Genomic DNA, 17,076 nt, shown 5'->3' with positions numbered 1-17,076 from the left:
TGTTAATGTTGCTGGAGCTTGTAGGCTCTGCTTAGCACAAGCCATTGGAGCCACCATCTACCAGAAGAAAAGGAACCAGAGTTCAAGAGGAAATGATTCATTCTTATCTGGGTCATCAATCTTCTGTAGTGGCTGTTGGAAGAACCATGGTAGGTGTCACAACTGTGGTTGTGAACCCTCTTTGACTCACCTTATTTCCCGATGGTCAGCTTCTGAGCTGGCTTCTGTCTATTCTTTCACCTTGCACTGTTGTTTCTTTCCTGTAGTGCTTCCACTTCCTGTGTATTTCAAGCCTCTCTTTGGTGTTCAGTGTGTTTCCTGCCTCTGTCCTGTAGTGTTTCCACTTCCCGTGTGTTTCAAGCCTCACTTTGGTGTTCAGTGTGTTTTCTGCCTCTGTCCTGTAGTTGTGACATCATTAGTGAGGGCCTTTATAAGGAAGTGGTGAACTTTCATTCAAGGCCTTTGCAATGCCAAAGGTCTCCAGGTTAGTCCGTGTGCAGTGAAGCACTTCTGCCTTGTTCATAGTCTGTGTGCCCGTGGGCACTTCTGTCTTGATTTCTTGTTTAGGGTGCCTGTGTGCACTTCTGTTTCTGTTCTTCTCTGTTTGTGTGCTAGGGTCAGCCTTCAGCCTTAGTTCTGTTGTTTGTCTGTGTAGGTCAGCTTTGTGTTCTGCCTAGTCTGCGTTGCTTGCTCTAGTCCCCTCTACCTTCAGCTCCAGTCCTGTTGTTCCAGTCTTGTCTGTTCCAGCATTGTCTGCCTACAGCTTCAGCTTCAGTCCTGTTGTTCCAGTCTTGTCTGTTCCAGCCCTGCCTGCCTACAGCTTCAGCTCCAGTCCTGTTGTTCCAGTCCTCTCTGTTCCAGCATTGCCTGTCTACAGCTTCAGCTCCAGTTCTGTTGTTCCAGTCCTGTCTGATCCAGCATTGCCTGCCTAAAGCTTCAGCTCCAGTCCTGTTGTTCCAGTCCTGTCTGTTCCAGCACTGCCTTCCTACAACTTCAGCTCCATTCTTGCTTGTTAGTCCAATCCTGGTTGGGGGATTTTGCCTCCTGCTGCCACTCGACGACAGTAGGCCAAGGGCTCACATTGTTCCAGAGTCCATGACTGTTTGTTTAGAGCCTGAGACTGTGACAGTAGGAGTGGGATGGGATATGCACACAGCTGCTAAATGTGGTCAGCATGACTCAGCAGTTGGACACACTTTTCTGGAGATTGTGCTTCAGAAGTCCACTGTTTTTGTTTCTCTACAGATCCTATGGACTGCAGTATCTGATTTGGGTAAGACTATTTTTGTGCAACTAATTACAATGAATGGTATCACACAAGGTAATTCTTCTACTACTTTAACTTTTCAATAGCAATCAGCTCAACCCAATTCAAATTTGGAAGCCCATACTGCATAAATTTAAAAAAATTCTTCAAGTTATTAATACCACTTTAATGAAAGATAATCTTGATCTCAGACATAAGGTGGAAAATTTGGAAAATTTAGTGCGGTTTTCTAACCTAAGCCTTATATACTTTAATGTTTCTTACACAACTCTGCAGGATATGTTCATGCAACATTTATTTGAGATTTTGCAAGTTCTGGAAAGTGGTAGATACCTGGATGCCCTCTCGTGGGAGGTGGTGGAGATGAAAATGGTAACAGAATTCAAAAATGCATGTACAGTCTATGCCCTGATCATGGCTGGACAGATTTGGATGGGCTGGAGAGGGGTTTTGATGACAGCATCCGTAGTTGGAGAATAAGGCCAGTGCCAGGCAGACTTCTACAGTCTGAGCAATGAAAATGGCAAGGACAAATCAAGATTGGATATGCATCTATAGTATCACATCATACCTTATGCTATGAGTTTATCTTGTTGGGCAAACTGGACCATACAGGTCTTTATCTGCCATCATCTACTATGTTACACGAGTCTTTCCCATCTATTTTACGAACATATTATTTACTATCTGTGAAAAAAGAATCTATTAAAGTTAACCATCAGGAACACCTTACTGGATGTCCTAAACATATCTGATATCTTGGAATCTTTTGAGGCTTATCTTGTAACGTCAGCTACTTCAGTGTTGACTATAGCATTAGGGATTGGCTTCTCCATTTGGTTTTCAAAAAACGTGATAGTCCTTTTCTGGGCAATTTAGTCAGGATTTTTCCTGACTTAATTAAGGAGACTGAAAAGAAGTAAAAGCTTTTTAATTCTTAGACCTGGAGTGCTCAAGCTGGGAGTACATTTTTCCTTAAATATTCATGTAAATGTATCATAAAATTAAAAGTTAAGCATGTTTTTTTTTTAGCCCTCTTAACTCTCTGCGTTCATTAGCAGTAGGAGGGTTACCTCAGATTAACTGGACAGAATTGCTGCCATGTAGTTCTGATAGATATCTGGAGTGTTCACAGCTACTTGCCTATTTACCGGCTGTGGGAGGATCACTGGTGGATCAGGGTTGTTCCTACAGATTATGGATGCTGTTATAGAATCAGGAGCTCTGCGCCTAATTTAGACACAAGGGTTTACTTGGTGTAAATCCTCACATCTAAAGTTAGGTGCTGATCATGGCACTAAGCATATTCTATAAAAGGCACCTATCAGTACCATTTATAAACTAAAACTTAACACATTTTTTGGCAACAATTTTTCGGCACTATTTACAGAATTTGGTCCTATCTGGATAATTGCCACCTAAAATTTTGAATATTGAATCAGGAAATCCTACTTATATGATGCAAAGCCTGTGTAGGTAAGAAAAGAGACATCTAAGTCTGAATTTGCAGAAATTCCTTAATGTTTTATAAAAGGCTCTCTCAATGAGGAGCATTTTGTAAAATGTCTAAGAAATTGCAGTAATATTTCAAAGTGAGTTGCATTCAGGCACTCTAGGCATTTACTGTACTATATAAGGGGCCCTTTTACTAAGCTGCAGTAAAAAAAGGCCCTGCGCTAACGGTAGCAGCTGTTTTTGCCACGTGCCAGGGCCCCTTTTACCATAGAGGTTGAAAAGGCCAAGAAAAGAAATGTCTATGCAGTCAGTTCGCACTTGATGCGTGGCCATTTTGGGGTGGGGGGAGCACTTACCGCCACCCATTGAGGTGGTGGTAAGGGCTCCAACGCTAACCCAGCAGTAACTGGGCAGCGTACGAAACTGCTCGAATATCACCGGGTTACCCCTGCGCTAGAAAATCAAACCTGATTTTCTGTAGCACTGGAAATGGTACATGCTGGTGGGTGGGACTACCGTAGGCACCCGAGTTGGGTCGGTGGTAGTTCCGGGTTGCTGCAAGGCAACCCTTTAGTAAAAGGGCCCCTAAGTGTTTACTTGAGACAATGAAGGGTTAAGTGACTTGCCCAAGATCCCAAGAAACAACAATGGGATATGAACCTGGTTTCCCTGGTTCTTTGCATGTTGCTCTAAAGATTAGGCTACTCTGCTACCAGAATGTCGAAATTACATATGTAGTTTGCAGCATGTAAAGCAGAGACAGCCGTTTTACATGATGACATCCTATTTAATAAAACTCACCCTCAACGTTCTGAAGACACTGACGTCAGTGAAGCCAAGCCACTGATGTCACTTCCTTCAAGACGGGTTTGAAGGGTTCATGGTGGTGAAGCCACTGAAATCGCGTCAAACGTGATTACGTCAAGGGCGGAGCAATGGCGTCACACACCGAGGGTGGAGCAATGGCGTATGGTGCGTTCAGGAGGTGCAGAGCAATGGCATCAGAACGACGAAGGGGTCGGCAGGTAGGTAGGTAGGTAGGGAGGGAGGGAGGGAGAAGGGGGGGGGGTGTTGGGAAGGAAAACCTTGCTAGCGCCCGTTTCATTTGCTCCAGAAACGGGCCTCTTTTACTAGTGTTCAATAAAAGCCCAGCATTGTGTGAGGTTTTGAATGTATAAATGCTGGTACTTATATATTCCAGTGGTAACTTCTGCAACTTACAAATGTAAGTGCTGGTACTTTTATATAAGTAAATGTTGAATTGTGCTAAATTAGTGGTAACCGATGTTCACTTTGTCCACTAAAGGGGGGTGGGGGGCACATTAAAAAATAGCTGAAAAAGATCTGTTAGACCTTGCAGCGGATTCTTTAGACACAGTATTAACATGCATGGCTTGATGTTTCAGGACTTACTTTTAATATGCAAAATATGATGCTGGAACTCAGATTCTAAGTCAGTTCTCAAGTTTATTTAATTTCTCTGGGTACTGAGACACAGTTCTGAGGAGACAAAGGTATTCCATAGCTTTTGAGCATAGTGCTTCAAAGAAATCATATCTTTAGTCCCTAACTAAATACAACAAGTGGAGTTGCTCATTTTTTTGTGTGATGGCATCCCTTTGAAGATACAGATCACAGGGCCTCTCTCCTGGGCTGGCACTAGAAACAGGCTATGCCGTGCACTTACTTTCTTCAGACTGCGACTGGACAACAGTGGCATTTCAACAACTGGAGCCGATTTAATCAATGCTTTCAAGTCAGAAATCTTATTGTGCCTTTGTCATTAAAGTTACTGTTCATTAAAAAGCCTTTTTATGTCTGCCTTCTCAGAGCACCAAAGAGTGAACCATAGAACAATAAACTTCAGTACTCAATAAAAACAGGAGATTGCTCTAACAGTTACATCTAATCATAGGTGGTAAAATACAAATAACCAGTATCATGTTTTTAACTAGAGAAAGTCAGGAAATTTGCACAAGCCTATTTACTGAGAGCTCTAATACAACTACTCACTATTGTGTGCTCTCCCATACAAGGAAACTTGGATTCATAGAGCTGCTACTGCTGTAGAATGAATGGAGGTGTAGCCTAAAGATTAGAGCACTGGGCTGGTAGCAGAGGAGCCTGCTTCAGACCACATTGCTGCATCTTGAGATCTGGACAAATCAATTAACCCTTCATTGCCTCAGGTACAAAGTTAGATTGTAAACCCTTCTGGGGACAGGGGAAATACCATATTTTTCGGACTATAAGACGCACTTTTTCCCCCCAAATTTGGGAGGAAAATGGGGGGGTGCGTCTTATAGTCTGAAGGTAGAGATTTCCCTCCCTCCCTCCCTCCCTCCCTCCGAGTTCGGGATCGCACTCCCTCCCTCCCTCCCTCCCTCCGAGTTCAGGATCGCCCTCTTTCCTGCCCAGCGCGCTGCTCTCCATCCTCCTGTATGCAGCCTGACGGTCTCGGCGAGATTCAAAATGGCCGTTGAGACTTCAATTCTCGGCGGCCATTTTGAATCTCGCCGAGACCGTCAGGCAGCAATGCATACAGGAGGATGGAGAGCAGCGTGCTGGGCAGGAAAGAGGGGGCTCTTTCCTGCCCCGATGTCACTAGACCACCAGGGAAGATCGCGTGAGTAGGGAGAAGTGGTGACAGGGCCGGGGGGGGGGAGGGCGATCCCGAACTTGGAGGGAGGGAGGGAGGGATTTCGGAGAAGACGCACCGGAGCACCTAGGTTTTAGAGTTGGGAAAAAGGAAAAAAAAATTTTCCTATTTCCCTCCTCTAAACCTAGGTGTGTCTTATGGTCCGGTGCGTCTTATAGTCCGAAAAATACGGTACTCACCTTGAGCTGCTACTGAAAAAGTGTGAGCTGCCTGCAAATAAATAAAGTTAACACAACCTTCTCAAATAATCAGCTAAGAACACTACAAGCAGGGGCGGCCCAAAGCAATCAATCTGCTGCCTGAGGCAGGGATGAGATCACGCCCATGCCCAGTCTGGCATCTCCCCCTTCCCTCCTCAACCCTCTTCCCAGCGTTTACCTTATTTTTTCTTTTCCAAAAGGTGGCAGCAGCAGTGGCAACAATTCCAATAGGCTGCCCTGCCATGGTACTGTCAGCACTGGCCTCCTTGCTCTACTGCGCCCCACTTCTGAGGAAGTTTTGGAAAGAAGCAGGCCGCACTAGGGAGAAGAGGCTGGTGTCAGCGGCAGGGCAGCCTATGAGAATCGCTGCCACTGCCATCTTTTGCAAATTAAAAAAAAAAAGGTAAACATGGGGAAGTGGGTTAAGGAGGGAAGGGGAGAGTGCTGCTCGTGGAGAGGCCCCTACCTCAGTTGGCCCAATGGTAGGGCCACCACTGACTACAAGCTATCAGGAGCTCTTGGAATCATCCAATTTCTGATCTCTCAAAAATTGCAGGAGACAGCAAAACTGACAAATCTCTTCACCATATGGTGACTGGACTCAGCAGATCAAACCAGCTCTTTCATTGGTTGCTGTATTTCAGCCAGAATATTCTCTTTTCCATCCAAAGCAAGATCCTTTTTATCAATCAAAAGAAGCTACAATCTTTCCTTTCTATGACATAAGGGTACTGCTCTATAAAGTGTGCCAAAATGCTATGCGCTAAGCGCAAATTCTATAACAAGATCTGGGCACTCAGATTCCATTACAGAATACTAGCGTAAGTCAGCATTATGCGCCAACAATTAGACACACCCACACACGTCATGTCTATGGCAGGTGTAAATATGTGCACCTAAACGTGGAAGTTTAGGGTGTAAATGATACTATGTCAGTGGTGTTCCTTGATCTGCTGCCACCCGGTGTGGATCACTGCTGTATCCCCCCCCCCCCCCCCCCCCACATGCAGTGCTCCCCCCCCCTGTGTGAATTGCTCTTACCTCCTGGAGTGCTGGGAGCAGCCGCGCGGCTGTCGGCTCTGCCGGTTCCCTGCTCCCTCTGCCCCGGAACATGAAGTAACATCAGAGGGAGCAGAGAACCAGTGGAGCCAACAGCCATGCAGATGATCTCTGCACCCTCCCCTCCTGAAATGTGTACCTGGGGTGGACCACCCCCACCACCCTGCCCTCAGTACACCGCTGTACAATGTGGATATAGTTGTGAGAGATGTCCATGCCTTGTTCATGCTCCACTTGCATGAGCATCCCACTTGCACTTGCTTGCTATGCAAGTTGCACTGTAATCCCCAAATTCTATATTTGGTGCATTACGTTGTGCGCACTAATTTGGCCATGTGGCCAAATTGCACGCATAACTTAATTGATTAACAAGCCAATCAGCACCGATAATTGGTACTTAACAACCAATTAGCATCATTATTGGCTTCAATTAGAATTTATGTGCACAACCTTATAGGTGTTTTCTATAATGCGGTGTGTGTAAATTCTAAAGCGCACAGCCCCCTCCTCCCAATGACTTGTTTTTGTGCATTTTTCCCTTGGATTTTTGTTTATATCTATTTATTTATTTATTTATTTGGGAAAATGATCCTAAAAGATACATGCACTAAGAGCAAAAACATCTAGCAAAAGGCCATTTTTGAAACAAAAAGTTGAATGTTTTTTTTTCTGGTTAGAAAATGGCCTTGTTTGCTACTGAATTTTGGGATGTTTTTCACAAAACATCCAAGATCGGATTTAGATGTCATATTAAAAATGCTTATTCAACGTTTTTTATATTTTCTTAACATTTTCCAGGCTTCAGCAGGTACTCTGATAAGCATTGACATATGCAGAATGCCTGACACAGAACTTTTCTTCTATTCCAGTGGTTCCCAAACCTGATCCTGGAGGCTCCCCAGCCAGTCAGGTTTCAGGATACCCACACTGAATATTCATGAGAAAGGTTTGCATGTAGATTTACTTAAATGCAGCTTGTTGACAAAGAACCAGAGTGAATTCTGTCCTGTAATGAAATAGCAATTGAGGTAGCATGTTGATTTATTTATTTGGATTAATTACCGCCTTTTTGAAGGAATTCACTCAAGGCGGTGCACATGACTTTTTTGGGGGGTCTTATGAATTATAAATGCATTTCACATAACACAGAACCTTTGCAAGCTGTGCTGGAGTTTAGAAAGAATATTATTTGTATAGAAATTATTTGTGCCCATGAAGATTATTTTGCCATTTGCATTCTGCTCTTGCAGATTTACATTAAAAATGTTGCTTAAATGCTTCAAGATTCCTAATTGCTCACAGTTCTACTACTCTGCTTTTTTTTAATAGCTTAGGGGGAAACAAAACAAAAATAAAAACAAACAAAAATACATGCAGACATGGATATTTCCACTAAGTTGGCTAAGTGAATGTAGCACACAGAGTAAATGTAGCATACAAAATCCTTAAATGACATTATGTTATACCATTTCTGTAATGTGTGAAAATGATTATGTGGATGTTTCACGCTTATTAGCTTGAAGCAAAGTTTTATTTTCAAAGCAAACTCAGTGGCCTGAATGCCGCCAGATCATAGAACTCACTGAACTGAAACAGCTGTCCTTTTTTCAGTTCATTCTTCCAGTAGCATAGACTGAGAACAAAGTAGTCAACATCCAAACCTCTTCTTTTTCCATAAGCATTGTTTCCTTTTGAGGTAAACTGATACATAAACAGCCTTTTATTAAAGAACATGCTGTTTCCGCTATCTACCACCTAAAAGAGAACTGCTGTATTATCCACAGCAACTGATATTACTCTGGGTTTCCTGTGCCTTTCAAATTTTTCACTGATAGCACTGAATACAAATTTGGTAATGTACAGTTCTGAATTCACTTCCTCATCCCTGAGAAAGCATATTGTTTAAAAGGTAACAGTGACCTGCTTTTTGATTCAGAGAGATCACAGTTCAGTGCTCTGCCTGGGTTGATTGTGCTGAGCCAGTATCATTTCAGCTATAAGTGTGGAATGAAAGGGGCTGGCTGTGCATTTCTGACATTAGCCTTTCCTGAGATTCAGAATGCCCAGTGCTCCAGCAGCTTTTCCCCAGGGCACTACCCCCTGAATCCTGTAAAAGTGCTAACAATTATGCATGCAAATTTGGGTGTGTGTCCAATTTGCATACACTATTTAATTGAATAAGAAGCCAATCAGCATCAATAATTTATTTATTTATTTATTGCATTTGTATCCCACATTTTCCCACCTATTTGCAGGCTCAATGTGGCTTGCAGAGGTCTGTTATGGTAATGCCATACCAGGATGTCAGATACAATTGTTGATGCAAAGAGATTAAGGATGGAAAGAAGTATTAATAAAATAGGTATAGAAAGATGATTTTCGGATTAGAGTGGATTGGTGAGGTGGTATAGTTAAGCTATGGGGTCTCTTTGTAGGCCTTATTGAAGAGGTACGTCTTCAGGGATTTACGAAAGTTGGATATTTCGTCGATTGCTTTCAGGTTAGCTGGTAGTGCGTTCCACAACTGCGTACTCATATAGGAGAAGAAGGTCGTGTGAACAAGTTTGTATTTTAGACCTTTACAACTGGGGAAGTGTGGATTAAGAAATTTTCGGGATGATCTTTTGGCATTTCTGGGAGGCAGCTCCGTGGATGATTTTGTGTACTATCGTGCAGATTTTGAACGTGATCCGTTCCTTAAGTGGGAGCCAGTGGAGTTTCTCTCTTAAGGGTTTTCACTTTCATATTTTGGTTTTCCAAATATGAGTCTGGCAGTGGTGTTTTGGGCTGTTTGTAGTTTCTTAATGGTCTGTTCTTTGCAGCCAGCATACAGTGCATTGCAGTAGTCAAGATTACTTATTACCATTGATTGTATCAGGATACGAAAGATGGATCTCGGGAAGAAAGGTTTTACTCTTTTGAGCTTCCACATGGAGTGGAACATCTTTTATGTAGTGTTCTTCACGTGAGTTTCGAGTGTGAGGTTTCGATCAATGGTGACTCCAAGAATTTTCAGGTTGTTTGAGACAGGAAGAGAAAAGTTTGGAGTGGTTATGGTGGTGAAGTTGATGTATTATGCTGTGAGGTGAGTATAAGACATTGTGTTTTCTCAGCATTCAGTTTTAATTGGAATGCATCCGCCCAGGAGTGCATGATTTGGAGGCTTTGGTTGATCTTGTTGGTGATTTCGTTTAGATCATGTTTAAATGGGATATAGATCTATATCGATAATTGAAATCTTAACAAACAATTATTGGTGCTGATTGGATTTAATTAAAATTCACGCATATAAATGTAGACGCAGAATCCATGCATTCATTTTACACATGGGTCCAAAAAGGGGATGCAGCCATGGGCAGGTCATGGGTGGATCAGGGGTGTTTCTTTAATTTGCATGCATTGTTATAGAATAAAGAGGATCCAGGCCTAATGCAGGCACAGGGATTTATACCAAGGAGTCATTGGTGTAAATGGTCATGCCTAAATATAGTTGCAATTCCTGACGCTAAGCACTTTTTTATAAACGGCACCATTTATAGAATAGCGCTTAGCGCTATTTTTTCTTGCTGCTGGTTTTTAGGCACTATTTATAGAAGTCAGTCCTATGATTAGTAAAGCACAGCCACATAAAAAAATCTCATGATTTGGGTAGATGGTGAGTTTTTGCCAGACATTTACTGCATTTAGGGATCTAGCTGAATTCTAGGTTAGCTTTTGAAGTTCATATTGCTAAATTTCAAAGGGTTTTTTTCACAGTTGAGGTCGATTACAAACCTGAAGCCATATCTGTCAGCTGAGAATTTGAAGCTAATTGTGATGACTAGGCTATGGGAATGCAATATTTATGGGTCATCTGGAAAAAAAGAAACTCAATGCATTCAGCTCCTATAGAATGTAGCTGCTTAAATTGATGGAGACATTGAATTGCAGCCATCAAACTTGCATTATTTTCATTTTTATTTCATTGCAATTGAAAGCTTTTAGGGGTCCTTTTAATAAGTTGTGGTAAGCACTAATGTGTGCAAACTGCAGGTTAAAAAGCAGTACCTTGGGGTGTGTTCGGGTTACCCTTGGTAGTTTTAGGATCAGTCTGTGCTTCCTTGCACTAAAAAACAGAATTTATTTTTCAGCATTAGAATATATATAATAGTAACATAGTAGATGACGGCAGAAAAAGACCTGCACGGTCCATCTAGTCTGCCCAACAAGATAAACTCATATGTGCTACTTCTTGTGTATACCTTACCTTGATTTGTATCTGCCATTTTCAGGACACAGACCGTAGAAGTCTTGCCCAGAACTAGCCCCACCACCCAAACACCAGCCCCACCTCCCAATCTCAGCTAAGCTCCTGAGGATCCATTCCTTCTGCACTGGATTCCTTTATGTTTATCCCACACATGCTTGAATTCCGTTACCGTTTTCATCTCCACCACCTCCCGCGGGAGGGCATTCCAACTATCTACCACTCTCTCTGTGAAAAAATACTTCCTGACATTTTTCTTGAGTCTGCCCCCCTTCACTCTCATATCATGTCCTCTCGTTCTACCGCCCTCCCATCTCCGGAAAAGGTTCGTTTGCGGATTAATACCTTTCAAATATTTGAACGTCTGTATCATATCACCCCTGTTTCTCCTTTCCTCCAGGGTATACATGTTCAGGTCCGCAAATCCAGGAGTAGATGCTAAAAGCCCATTTTATTGCTACAGATTCTTAGCATTTGGCATACCTTTAGTAGAAGGACACCTATGACAAATAGGTATATGTAACCTGGGTGTCTGCCTATTCAAGGGAGGTATTTCAGCACTGGGGGGTGTCTGAAGGCACTTCGGTAAGAGCTCATGTGCTAACCATGTGCTAATATGGTCACATGTTAATGGTGAAATTAGCATATGGCCATTAGTAGGAATAATGGAAAATGGTGCCATTTTACTGCACACACTAAAAGTGGCCATAACGTGTCGGAAAGATCGTGATGGGGATTGCGCTGACAACTTTTTCACACTGCTTAGTGAAAGGGCCCCTTAATATTCTAATCCACATTTATAACAGATCACCTAGGTTAGGAGGCTAAGTAGGTGACTATTTTAATGGTCCCAAGAAACTGCAAGGCAGACGATCCTCAATGTCCTATATGGAAACAACCAAAGCAAAGTGGTGAAAATCAATCTTTATTAAGGGTAAGAAACCAATCAAACACCTGACACAGGCCTTGTTTCACCCTAAAGGGCTGCATCAGGGGCTATCAAGTGATCTTTATCACCAAACGTTTAGAATGGTACAAATCCTAGAATCAACCATATGTAATTAATAGTCAAATGACTATGACATTACAATGGATAGAAAAAACCAGCAACTTTGCCTGGTCAAGAGAAGAATCACTCTCCAGAGATTGTCAGCAAAACACCACAGATGCATTATAAAGACGCGTGATAGGTACCTAGATATCTTTATATAATACCAGAACAAAACCTACCAAAATCGCAGCTAGAAATGCAGCCACATACAATTACATCAGCTTAGGAGCTAGTGTAAATGTGTGGCTGAAATGTGTGTGCAAGCATGTTTTTTATAACCTATAAGGAAAGCAAGAAGAGTCGATCTCTGCAAACTCCACTAGAGGAACAAAATAAGTGGAGATGGCCATATAATAGAGGCACAGTCAAAAATCGAAGAGTATGATCTTCATGACTCTACCATATGTATGAGTAATTTTATGAGAGCTATTTTACAAGCAAATAAATGTGAAAAATCCTTTAGAAAATTATCCCCTTCCTAGCTAGCAAATGATAATATTTGAAACAGAATAAATAATACTCATGGGGCTTGAACCAATAATCAAAGAAAACTATGCCAATAATTTTGCTTTGAATATTGCCTAAAGAAAAGTTACTTCTAACAAAATTGAATCTCATTCCACATACAATGTAATCAAAACCCCAAACCAATATGGACATCATTATAGATACTAAGCTTCAACTCACTAATAAATATCACACATATGTAATTACATAAATAAGGGGAAATAGGCCTCTGAAGTCCGTGGTAATACAGCACCTTACAGACCAGTCTGTGGAGTGCTCAACTGGAGCTAGACTCTATAGTCCCAGTCTGTCATTGGTCAGAAAAAAAAAATCCTTGAAAAATCATTGTCGACTTTGCCTTTAATTATTTCAACTTTTATATAAAAACAGCATATGGAATACTACGTAGCATGCAGCGCACTTATCTTTCCCAACGGGAAAAGTTGAAATAATTAAAGGCAAATTCGACTGATTTTTCAAGGGTTATTTTCTGAGTTGAAGCTTGATATCTATATTGATGTCCACTTTGGTTTGGGGCTAAAGAAAAGTTAGCCAATGAGGTTTACACTTGCATTCTCTCTGGACAATTATCTGCAACAAAACAAATGTGCATAGATCTATCTATTTATTCATTCAGGGGTCCTTTTACAAAGGCACACTAGCATTTTTAGCTCACTAAAAATAAGCACACACTAAACGATAGAGATACCCATAGGAATATATAGGTGTCTCTAGCATTTAGCTTGTGCTAAAACTTAGCACACACTAAAAATGCTAGCACACCTTTGTAAAAGACCCCCTCATTTACTTATTTAATGTTTGTTGATAGCCTCTATCACAAAAACTCAAAAAAATATACAAGGGCATCAAACACTTAAAAATGCTCTAATACAGACAGATCATCCTCATAAGAATGTAAGAACAGCCATACTGGGTCAGACCAAAGGTCTATCTAGCCCAGTATCCTGCTTCAAACAGTGGCCAATTCAGGTCACAAGTACCTGACAAAATCCCAAATAGTAGCAAGGTTCATGCTACTGATCCCAGGGACAAGTAGTAGTTTTTCCCATGTCTATCTAAATACACTACATTACACCATCAAAAGAAATAAACCATAATCCTGCTCCAATAACCGTGCCTTAGCCCCCTTACAAAAATCTAGATAATTTGTTTTGTCATGGAAGACTTCAGGATGCTTGACCTGCAAAAATGATGCAAAAACAGCTCTGTCTTTGCATATTTTAAGTAAATTACACTAACAGTCGGCACTTTTAACAAAGAACCAGCAGAGAAAAGGGGAGAGCACATCCTAGTGTATACAGTTATGTAAGACACTGTGATGCCATTTAATTTCTAATCTTAAACAGTAACATCAAGATTTTAAACTGTACTCTCTAGCTAATTATGAGCCAATGAAGCTTCTGAAGTACTGGTGTGATGTGATCTTTGAAATTCAATGTCTCCATCAATTAAGCAGCTACATTCTATAGGACCTGAATGCATTGTAGAGTTTTCTTTTTTCTGGATGACTCATAAATATTGCATTCCCATAGCCTAGTCATCACTAAGGCCTGCACAATTAGCCTCAAATTCTCAGCTGACAGATATGGTTTCAGGTTTTTAATCAACCTCAACTGTGAAAAAAACCTTTGAAATTTAGCAATCTGAACTTCAAAAGCTAACCTAGAATCCAGCCAGATCCCTAAATTTAGTAACTGTTTTAATTGGCAAAACCTCACCGTCTACCCAAATCATGAGATTTTTTTTTTTTTTTAATCTGGCTGTGCTTTACTAATCCATAGAACCTCCAATTTAGAGGGATTTAATTTTGGAATGTTCTGCTGAAACCACAGAGACACCCTCTCCAGTCCTGGATTCAACATTTATATTCATAACTACTACTTACTACTACTACTACTACTACTAATCATTTCTATAGCACTACAAGGCATACACAGCGCTGTACACCATACACAAAAGACAGTCCCTGCTCAAAGAGCTTACAATCTAGTACATAAGTATTGCCACACAGGGACAGACCAAAGGTCCATCAAGCCCAGCATCCTGCCTCCAACAGTAGCCAATCCAGGTCACACATACCTGGCAAGATCCCAGAAAAGCTCAATACATTTTATGCTGCTTATCCCAGAAATAAGCAGTGGATTTTCCCAAGTCAATTTAATAATGGTCTACTTTTCCCTTAGGAAGCCGTCCAGACCCTTTTTAAACCCCACTAAGATAATTTCCTTCACCACATTCTCTGACAACGAATTCCAGAGTTTAATTACACGTTGAGTGAAGAAAAAGTTTCTCAGAATCGTATTAAATTTACTACTTTGTAGCTTCATCGCTTGCCCCTAGTCCTAGTATTTTTAGAAAGAGTAAATAAACGATTCACGTCCCTCCCACCATACTTTCCCTATTTACAAAAAGATTTGGATCAGCAAACATGTTTTCTGAATCTAACACAACTGTTTAATTAAAATGGGATTAAAAAACTGACCCTTGTAGGATCTCACATTGCAACTATCCCATCTCAGATAAATCACAGTCTCACTGTTCCTGTTGCACTCAATCCTCCAGGAAACAAGAAAACACTTCCACATGCTGTCTCCAATTCTTAGCTCAAATGGCTGCCTTTTCAACAAACCATATTGTCCTGTATCTAAAGCAATCGCTAAATCCAAAAAGATAATAACCAAACCTTGTCCCCCCAATCCCATACCTTGTACAATTCATCTGACAGTGAAACCAATAAAGTTTCTTTACTGTAATGACTTAAAAACTCTTGAAATTATAAACATGGACTGTCCCTCTAAAAACTCAAATAAATGACAACAAACCACCTTCTCAATAATCTAACCCATAAATGGTAAATTAGAAATATGTCTGTAATTCTTATCCATTGTACAGTCCAGAATAGGCTTTTTCAACACAGGCCTAATTATAACCTTATTGAGCAAGAAAAAAAAACACCTTTCCCAATGAAGCCTTGATAATTCTCACTAACCTATCAACCAATCTTGCATGTGCCACCTTCAACAAAACTGAAAGACAAAATATCCACCAGCTGTTGCTGATTAACTTTTGAAAATGATGTTCAAGGTTGCTGAACAGAGAATCCCAGGTTATTGTCTCCCCCACCCCCAACACTTCTTAAATCCTTCATACCCTTCTCACTTGACTACACTTTAGCTCCTAATTCATAGTGTTGCAGGAATTGATGCATGAATTACCCCTATTGTTAGCAGAATCTGTGGTACTTCAGGAGTCAAACAGCACACACCAGAATGAGGGAGAAATCTTCTTTATTTGCCAGCAAACAAAGTAGGACATCAGCATTAAGTCTCTTCTTCTCTTTCTCAGCTCTCTGTGTCTTTGTGGCTTCTGTCTCAGCTCCTTCTCTTCTGCTGCTGTCTGTCTTCCTTCAGCTCTCCTTCTTCTGTCTGTTCCTTCTGACGTAAGCTGCTTCTGCTCCCACCTATATACCGTTCTATCTCCCTCCTAGCCCCCCTTACTCTCCAGATGGTAAAGAATAGATTAATTACCTTGTCTCAACCAATCATCTCTATACATATGTTCAAAATATCAGTTACATAGGTTCCAGACATATCCTAAACTGACCTATGACCTGGGGCCTCTCACACTAGACATTGTGGCTCCTATCTCTTGCATTTTCATTATGATTAATTTCTCAGCTATAGCTTAAACTGGGTTCATTTAGGGGCTAAGGGACATTCTCATATTCCTAGTCAACTTCATACTAACTGCTAACTGGACTCTGGCATTCATTAAGGGGTCAAGGGCCAGTCTTACTTAATAGCATACAGCTATAGTCTGTTATTACTTTCAGGACCATTCCTATACTTAGCTAATCAATCAAGGAGAAGAGAGTTGACTTCTCTGACCTCTTTCACCTATTAGCTTCACACACTGAACTAGCTAGGACTGTGGCTAAGTCAAACCATATGCTGACCTTTTCACTGCAGTCCTACTCAGAACGTAAGGCAAAGAGTTGAACAAACATTCTACACAGAATAAAACATATTCTAAAATAAGCATCCTTATAAGACATATTCTAAAATAAACAGAAATCAGAATTCCTTATAACAAAATCTACATATCAAAAATATCTAGTATTATTTAAACAGCATTCAGCCTACTTTTAAACTACAGTATGTCTGGCTCATGCCTTGTTTATAATAGTATACATATGTGCTAGCATTAGCAATCCATCACTCACAAGGGGTCAAAGAAAGTTTCTGTCTCTGACCTTTCTAACCTTTAGCTTAGCCAAAGCTAGACTTTCTAAGTAATTAAATCCAGCTGGCATTCCTTCACTTGCAGGGTGAAAAGTTGAATTCAAACACCAAGCTTTTAAACCCCAGATTTTTAAACAGAATTAACAATTAATATGATTTCTTATATATATATAATTATGCCCATGCCGCCTCAATAGAGAAGATAAGACCTAGGGCCAGCTCCACCTGTGAACCAGGTGAGGCACTGATTCAGGGCACCAGTTATAAAGGACACCAAAATCAAAGATTGACATCACTTCCTCTCCCCTCTATCCCCGCTTGTGGTCTAGCTTCCACTTCTCTCTCAACTCCCTCCCCTCCCCAGTCTATC

The sequence above is a fragment of the Microcaecilia unicolor genome, chromosome 2, assembly GCF_901765095.1.
Source record: "Microcaecilia unicolor chromosome 2, aMicUni1.1, whole genome shotgun sequence".
Classification (NCBI taxonomy): Eukaryota; Metazoa; Chordata; class Amphibia; order Gymnophiona; family Siphonopidae; genus Microcaecilia; species Microcaecilia unicolor.
The sequence above is the reverse complement of the archived record's forward strand: the minus strand, read 5'-3'. Positions refer to the sequence as shown.